This window comes from Pyxicephalus adspersus, chromosome 12, assembly GCF_032062135.1.
Source record: "Pyxicephalus adspersus chromosome 12, UCB_Pads_2.0, whole genome shotgun sequence".
NCBI classification, from domain to species: Eukaryota; Metazoa; Chordata; class Amphibia; order Anura; family Pyxicephalidae; genus Pyxicephalus; species Pyxicephalus adspersus.
The window spans coordinates 24150871-24159808 of NC_092869.1; positions in this window are offsets into that span (position 1 = coordinate 24150871).

Genomic DNA, 8938 nt, shown 5'->3' on the forward strand with positions numbered 1-8938 from the left:
ACCTGGAAGTGGACCACGTAAAGATGGCGGCGCCCACGATAAAACAAAGGACGGTTGAGTTTAATAAAAAAAAATGTGATGTTGCCTGTTTGCAAATTTTTCTTTTTTAATTTCCACTAAATGAAGAGCAGAGCATTTTAAGTATTTCACTTGACAGCACTGTGTTTTAGTGCTGTTCACAAAAAGTCAGAAAATGACTGTTTATATGAAAAACTTGGCCTGTATGGGGGTCTCAAGGACTGGAGTTAGACAGCCCTGTATCGTAGTTGGGCCACAATTGTATCCATTACAAATGACAACAATTTTATTTGTGTTGGTAGAGGTGAGCATTGATTCGGGGCCAGTGTTTTAAACTCTTCCAATAGGTCAAAGCAAAGTTGAATTTATTTTCCAAAGAACCAAATTCTGCAGCACTTGCTTAAGGTCATTGGAATTGTCTATGTATTTGTGTGTTAATTCCTGCACTGTGTTTGGTAGACAACATTCAAAATTCATATTACTAGGTGATGATGGGCCTGATTTATTAAAGCTCTCCTAGACTGGAGAAGAGAAGATGGGAGAACCTGGGTGATCCAGCAAACCCAGAAGTTTTCTTAAAAATCGTTTTCTGTTAGCTGGCAAATGTTTTATTCCTGGACCAGTTCTATTCCAGTTTTGCTGGGTTACCCAGGTTCTATCACAATAGTCTATTTTCTCCATTCTTGGACAGCTTTAGTGAATTAGGCCCAATATGTTGTATTCTTGCTGGTGCTCTACAGTCTACAGAACTTTTAGATAATGCTGCTATCTGACACGTTGGGCAAAAGGACAAACCTTGTATGACTAGGTCTCATTTTTAATAAGAGGCATACAATAGGTCATCACCCTAAAGAAGACAGGCAGCTATTTTTTTCACTTATTCTCCTGAGTGACACTTCCACCCATCATAAGCCTAGTATACAGGCAGGCGGTCCCAGCTTGAGCAACATGATTGAACATTTGTTTTGTTTGGATGGTCAATAGGTGGTGGTGAACCTCCCCAATTCATTGAGGGCAAGACACAGAAGCAAGGTTGCCAGCAGTAAGGAAGCGGTAACCACCCCATTACCTCACTATGTGAAATAATCATTAGAACTAGTTAAAGTTTAGCAAGATCAGCAGAGAACTACACAACATTCTGAGGGTGGGTGGTGTTCTCTTGACAGCAATCTTCCTAGAATGGCAACATAAATCGGCGCACAGTACAAGGATCTTTCTGTAGTCAAAAAAATTTTCAATTACATGGGTAGTGGTATATTGAATGTGAAGTCAGTAGGTTCAGATTGTCACTCAAGTTACATTTATTAGTTTTCCCCCTTGTTCCTCCCTTGTCAGCTGTCGGTGCTGGCCCATCTCCTATAACCTTATTATGTAATAGGAGATGGGCCAACACCGACCATAACTGGACTCTTCTAGAAAAGGACAGGGCTATGAAGGAGGGTGGTGGCTGTGCTAGGTATTTGATTCTGGAGTGTTTTTAGAAGTCCAGATGCATGTTCCAAGTTGAAAGAAAACTAATGTATGGAAAGATATTTGAGATTTACATTTTCAAAGGCTTTCCCTTGGCCAAAATTCAGAATGAGTAGTTAATATATTTTTATTTGTCTAGGAAGTACTGCTGGCATTGTAACTGTAGTTTTCATATTTTTAGATAGGGGCCTGTGGTAACAGGTTTTGGGACTAGTGTCAACAGTATTGGTTTCACTTCAGATGCTCCTGATATAATTTAGTATTTGACCTGCAGTTTTTACCTTCCCTGGCCTATGGTTTAGATCGGGTTTAACATTCCCATAGACTTGTATGGGAATGGAAATCACTTTTGCTGCTATTGTTGGTCTATCAGCACAGTCTGATTCTCGGTTTGCCCAATGTGTCTGTTAGTCTGCAGGCCCTATCATCTGTCATTCTGCAGAGCGTACTTGAAAAGATGATTTGTTAAGCTGACATTGAATTTTAATAACTACATATGAACTGTCATTTTTTTCATGTATTTTTAATGTGCCAAAATTGCATGTAATGATATCAAAGCTGATCAAGAGTCTGGTGAAAACCTTGGTAATTTTTTTCTTTTTTTAATGATGGTTTTATGCTGAATTGAGTTCTTCATAAATCCCTGGTTAAAAAAAGCTAGGAGTAAAAAAGAAAACCTAAACCTAGTATTTGTCACCTCTGTGATCGTGCAAGAAAACATAAGGAGTTGCTGTTCTTAGGCTTTACTCCCAGGGCTGTACGAGAGGTTCAGTGTTTTTGTGGAAACTGCATTAACAAGTGAGTTTTAATAATGCACTGCACCAAAACCAAGAGAACCCCCTCCCCTAAAGGTATCCGACCATACAAAGCTTATAGATTGGTATCCCCATGGCTGTAGCTTGTAGGTTTTTCAGGATTGTGGTAACAGTTTGCAGGTGTATGAAGACTGTGATAAAGTGTTGTGTTTTATTTGAAGTAGGAAAAATTCCTCAACCTACTAAAAGAAATCATATTTGGTCTTCCTCGTCATGTGCAGTATGTGCCATTACTGCGTACATGGTAATAGTTTGCTGTAATCAGTCAAACTTGGTAATTTTTCTGTCACTGAGAGAATAAAAATGATGCACAAAACGCTAAACTAAATCCTTTTTTTTTTTCACTTGCACATGAAACGCCACCAACTTGTTCCATCAAATGGACTCATCGGGATCCATTTATAAAACAATCTTCCAGGTCCATCTGTTTCAATGGCAGTAATTGATTTCACCAAAGGAATGTCTGATTCCCTGTTTTATAAATGGGGACCAATTACATTTAAAAGGTAACCTAGATTACATTTTTTAACAGATTTTATCTGAAGGTTATTTGTTGGACATAGGAGAGGGTATAAAAGGCTCCTCACAAATGGGGTTATTGTTGTTCTGTCCAATTATAGAGATTTTATTGAGTGAGAACATTTCTTCAATGGAGACAAACCACAATAAAACCAAAAGCTTGCTGGGATAGATAGAATAGCAAAAGTGCAAACAATGCACACACTTTAATTGAGAAGATGCTGCTCCACAATTTAATGATTTATGTTACCAGAACATCCACTAACCGGAAAAAAATGCTCTCTACATTACCAGCTGCAAAGGTATTGGATACGGCTGATGTCCAGTGAAACACATTAGTTTAGCAGGCATCTGAAATTGTAACATACTTTGTATCGGCCTCCTTTGCATAACATAAGGGTTTCATAGTCCCAGGAACCCTGTACATGCAAAATAGCAACTTCATTTTGTGCTAATGGTCACTGAGGCTGTGCATTCTTCTTTTTTTTTTTCTTTTTTTTTTTTTATAGTTTTTGAAGTTTCCAGGGAGCCATGCAGTGGCTGACCGTGGATTTATGCACACATGCCAACTGTAACTGTATTACTTCACCGTAACCTGACAATCAGTTTCTGAGCATAGCAGTCCTTTTTTTTTTTTTTTTTTTTTTTCACTTTTTTTGAAGTTATTGTCTTGTACATCAGTTGAAATCATGGTACAGAAAAAAAGCATTGTGTAAATGTCTTCATACCACTTTGTAATGCATTGTATTTATATTCAGCCTGTGTATGAGGCCATCTGTATTGTGCATATTATTTTCTATATTTGCCATATTATATTTTATAAAGTTAATACATCTGCGTATGTCTTCATTTTGTTTTTGAGCACTGCCACATTCAACTAGCATCACTTTATTCTAAAAAAGATGGGTAACCTGACCAGCTTGGTTAACCTCACGTCTGAAGAGTTTCAAATGGCAAGAGGTTCCTTCTTCATATTTCTTTTCATAGAAATTTCGAAGTGTTAGCTTTCAATCTAAAGCTGTTTAAATTTAGTAAAAGATGATCAGGTACATGGAGGTCTCCCGGAACAAGACAATGGTGGAGACAAGTGTTCCAACATTTTAATAATATGCTATTTATAATCCTCATGTGTATCTTATTCATTAAGGGTATATATGTATTGTATTATCATACCTAAAATCTTTTGAAAAGCAAAGTGATTTTCAGTTGCAAAAAAGGTTCCCTTTATCTGCCTATGTATACCCTACCATCACTCCAGTTCCAGTGCTGTGATCAAATCTGCATTTGGCAATTCCAGAGCTACATTTTGGGAGATATGCATTTTGCACCTTGTTCTTTGGTTTTATTCTCTGACCCTCTGTAACAGTAGTGTCACAGCATTGGTGTAGGTTAAAAGCTGAAATCATGGTTCACAGAAGGGAAAATGGGCATCACACTCCTGGAAGTATTAAATGCTTGATCCGCCTAAGCAAGTAGTCATGGTGTAAATTTCCAAGTCTTTACAATGTTTCAACTTTCACTGTTCGTGATTTTTCCCACATAAATGTCCGGCATGGACAAGGTTAACCTAATTCTGGTATGAGCTCTGTCAAAGAATTTTCCAGGAAGAAGGCATCCACGCCATGCTTGGTGCAACATTTCAAGGTAAATTTACTTCCTTTTGCAGTGTTTACTGTTAAGTCCTGTATGGCACTTCTCAGCCTTTGCAGGGAAATCTCCTGGCCCGCTCCTCTTCATACTCTGGTACAACAGCATGAAAAGGATCTGGCTTGTATGCCTTCATTTTAAAGGTTTTCAGTGGCAGGCAGGACCTCCTGGTACAATTCAGGTAACCAGCATTTTTAACCATGGCACTCACCATATGGGGTCCTAAAACAATAAAAAATCCCTTCCATTAAAATGAAGTGAAATTGAAAGAATTGATAACTTCTATCAGCAGTTGCAAGAATCAAAGGCTCTATTAGGTATATCCTATTCACACTGTTCTATTCAAACTGTATATGTATTTTTATGTGTTTGTATGCTTTTGTGTATTTTTGAATTTGAATTCATGTTTTAGAAGTAGGTGCTAAGATACTAAGGTGTTTATCTGGATTCAAAGAAAATAACCAGTGCCACACAAAACTATTTCTTTATTCCTTGTTAATCCTATGTAAAAACATTTTTGATTGGCACAGTTGACCATTCACTTCATTTGTTCAGTTAAGGTTGGTCTACCTACCTAAGATTCTACACTGGAACTGAAAATGTGTGGTCAGACTAGTATTCAGTGCCATTGGATTTTATTTCTTATTATGAAAACCAATTTTTTTCAGCTACAACACTGAAAATACTGTTCTGTTCTTCAAAGTAAACTCTCTTCTGATCCTGTAATCTATCTGCTATTCATTGCTGGAAAACTTGGTGGCAGTATTGCTTAAGATTGGCCAAGGTTTACATTCAATAGTTTAGCAGTGTCTCTAAATTTAGGGACATTGGAGAGGTTTTTGTCAACAAATCCAATGAGCAATACAATGTCTACTAAATATAAAAACATATTTAGTTGAAATCAATGTTAACCTGATTTTCAAAAGCCGAGTGCTGTCTATTGTGTACTGTCTCCATTGACATAAAACTGGGTACAGTGTGAAACCAGAATAGGTATAAAGTTGACATCTTTTAAATCTAGTATACATGGTAATATAATGTAGTATAATGCTGGAGCAAAACATAGCCTTCCTTGCGCTATCTAGCACTAATAAAATATAGTTTTGGCTTAAAATATACTTGAAAGTGTATGTGAAAATACTAATTCCCTGCTTTTTTGATTGATCTTTCATAAAGTCACTTGGCTTATAAATCCTGTTGAGGGCCGACCAACACAGCAGTATGTGCTCAGTCCTTTCTAGGTTTCTTTTGGCAAACTTCTCTGCCACTTTCTCTGTGGCCAAAAGTGAGCAAGAAAACAAAGTTCTTTGTTAGGGTTTACATTTACTTTATAGCTGAACTAAAGTTTGCTTTCCCAATGTGGGATCAGGCAGGGTTTTATTGCCAAAAAGGGCAGAAAATGTCTTTCTACAAAAAGCATTCTTACCTGCCATACTATGCTATAGAAAAACAAAACAAAAAAATTACTGCGCTACACACTCCAGGATACCCAGCACATCCCATCCTTGCCAATCAAGATGGCAGGGAGGGAAGAAGGAAGAGCATGGTGGCCCCCTGCCATTAATAATCCCTAATAACAACAAATAAGGACTTTCATGTTTTTTTGATATCTCTCATAAAATATGGTTTGGTATTCTTTTGTTGCGTTATGACACTAGGGTTTGTTGAGATTGTCTGTTAGCTTAGCAATTCATGAGCTTGTCACTTTACACACTAAAGAGGATTTCAATACCCCTTGGCATGATGCTTTGGAATAATTAGTGTGTAACTATTGCCCCTTTTTATCGCTAAAACTGACTTCCAGGCACAAAAATGTTACCTTGTTTTAAACCTGTTGCTTGTTCCTCTTTTGAAAAATCAAGGTCTTGTAAACCAAGTCTTTCTCCAAACCCTAAAAATTGTGTTACACTCCAAATTAGTACAGAAGGAGCTGTACTTACTGACTTCCACTGCTGCAGTTCTCATTACCAAGTGATGTGGGTCGTGTCCTTGCCTCTCTCTCATTCTGCCTATTCACATAATTTGACACATTTTTTTTTCCTCGTTTGAAACACACAACTATCATCCAGTTTTGCTGTGCTGTGCCAGCCTCTTCATAGTGCTGAATTACTGAAGCACATTGTTGTCCTTTAATAATGTATAACGTTTTGTATTTAAAGTGGCTGTATGACCTGCAGTGCAATCATAAATGTTTTTTTTTATATGTTAGTCCCAAAGTATTGTTTGTATTATTTCGATATTATACATTACCATGCACATGAAAGCCAAGTGGAAGTCATTACCTGTATAGGAAAACTGTCTTAGAAAAGGTTTGCTTGGCAAAAAAAAGCCTCAAATTTTTTAATGGTTTCACTTTGTGCTCTATTCATATCCCAACAAAGACCCAAATACATCAATGCCTTTACAAAGTGCTGCTTCATATTCACAAACTGTATAACAATTTTAAACAATGACACATATCTATTGTATTTCTACAAATGTATTGGATAACCACACTTCAAAGAAGTTATCCATTGCATCTAGGTGCTAGTGTTTTCTTGACTGGGTAAATAATTAATTGGGGATGTCAGGAAAAAGCCAGGATTGGTGTTGCAAAAGATCAAGATGCGCTACTAATTCAAGTGTCAAGGTGAAGTCAGGAAAGCCACAAACAAAAACTGGAAAGCACATGGCAAAATCCTAAAATGAGAGACTGGAAATGTAGTAGGGTGGCCAGCACCCCAGGATGCAGGAGAGGTAGAGGTGCGGACCCCACTGACAGGAGGGTCCCTTTTATTTGTAGTATTGGTGCTGGTCACTGTAATTGCTTTACCCAGAATTCTCAGGGATGTTGGACAAGCCCAGAAGTAATAAATGCTGAGGAGTACAGGGGGGAGGAGGCCAATGTGACCTGATCTGATGAGGCAGCAGTAGTTTAGCATGTGAGCTGCAGCCAGATTGTGTTGTCCCCTTCAGTCTGTGCGGCGTTCGGGCAGCCTTCGGCTGCAATAGCATGAATTGTTCCTGAAAGACTCGGCTACTGTGATCAGGTGTATTCTGTCATCTGTCACTGTCCTAGAGTTCCAGTGGGGTGGCCGATTACCCACTGTGCGAGCGTTTGTGCAATCCACTGTGTGCATCCAAATGTGGGAGGCACATCATGAGGAGCTTGCAGACTTCTAAAACTATATACAGCTAAGTAACATTTGCTATTTGAACTGAGTGCAGTTTGCCAAGTGTTTCAGGCAAACCTTAGACGCCACCTAGTGTCCATTGTTGGAAACTGTTATCCCCTTTGTATTTTACATTTCCCTATTGCATTCACCTTGTTTGTAACTTCCAATACCTCAGAACCTGTAACTATAAGTTTGTTTATATTGCAAAATATTCAGTAAAGTGCATTTTATATTTCCTCTGCCTGTTTGTTTGGCCGACCTTACCTTGCCTTTACAAAAATACCTCCTTGTTCAGGCACAATGCTGTTGTTGTCTGTCACATCCTTAAATAGGGGGAATCGTGACTGGAGGTGACCATGTGACATGTAGCTAACACATTCCACCTCCAGAGGGAGTGCTAAAGCTGAGGCAGTTCTGGTGCAGTTTTCACTTCCATTTACAGATGAAGTACATCTGTGGAACAGTTTTCAAAGAGTCTCATGGTTCAGACCAAGAAGTATACTGCATGGGCAGAGCTGATGCTGCTGGCTGGAGAGCAGTATAGGGTGTGTGAAATAAAAGATTTTGTGCATAGATGAAGATTAAGAATTGTTAACCAAGACCTTTGCAGTCTTCTCATTAAGGATAATCTCTAATCTAACCGTGAATAGGTTCTAGGGACAGTACAAAATCAAGTGCACATAGAGGACAGTCTTGTAGAATTCCATTAAGAATGGTGAAAGGATCAGAGAAAATGTAGAAGGACCATGAAGGTCTATGCCACCTGATTGCGAGAAAGAGGCAAGATATTAGAATGTTTTAGATTGTATAGGTTCAGAACCTGGTCTAGATTTATTATGTTTTGCACATAGGAACACTATTGGTAGCCACTATTTTGGTGAATCACATTTATTCCACATTTTATGTTAGATAGGCTGGTACATTGTTCAATAAGTTGGATCTTTTCTTTCTATGGCAAGCTTAATTATGTGTGCCCTTAGTAAGTCTGAAGAGAAGTGAGAGATATGAATGAAGGATTTTGTTTTCAGTAAGACTACCTAATGAGGTGAGACATTTAGGAGATCTACCTGGTGTAGAGGATTTGATGACTGGTTGGAGTACCTTGAGGGTAATGGTTGTGTCCAAGGTCATGTAGAGATGGTAGTTTACACACACATACCGCTTGTCTTGATCGATTACTGATTCTTTTGATTGTTGGAGAACGTTAGAGATCACACTGCCCACCAGGTACATAGAACGTTACCCCTTGTGAAAGAATTGACATTTACTCTAAAATCAGGATCAATATTTTTTTGGGGACATTTTCGGGGGATT